The sequence below is a fragment of the Cryptomeria japonica genome, unplaced genomic scaffold (genome assembly GCF_030272615.1).
Source record: "Cryptomeria japonica unplaced genomic scaffold, Sugi_1.0 HiC_scaffold_15, whole genome shotgun sequence".
Classification (NCBI taxonomy): domain Eukaryota; kingdom Viridiplantae; phylum Streptophyta; class Pinopsida; order Cupressales; family Cupressaceae; genus Cryptomeria; species Cryptomeria japonica.
Genome location: NW_026728837.1, coordinates 1,277,102 through 1,277,500, shown reverse-complemented (window position 1 = coordinate 1,277,500; position 399 = coordinate 1,277,102).

Here is a 399-nt window from a genome sequence, read left to right as displayed (position 1 = left end):
TCGAGAAGAGAGCTCGCTCACGGGAGAGAGAAGCCAAGGAGACCACGAGAGTGCTGAGAGTGGGACAGCGCTGAATAGGCGGGAGAAGCCTGCGCGTATAAACGGAGATATATATCCAATTGCAACGAAGGAACGTGCCAAAGATCGAGAACAATGGCAGAAATGCTAGTAACGTGCACTTCGGGACCAACGCATCACCGGAAGACAACCGCCAAACATCGAAAGAGTCGCGATGCTCCGCAACCTACGTGCAAAGCGGTCGCACACCGGGTAAGGGAGTGAGAGCCCCAAACATAGCTGGGCGAGGCGCTCACTCCGCTCTTTAATATCTCGTTAATACCGCCAAGGAAATGGCACAAGCACACACACACAAGCATCCTCGGAAGAGGACAGTTCGAG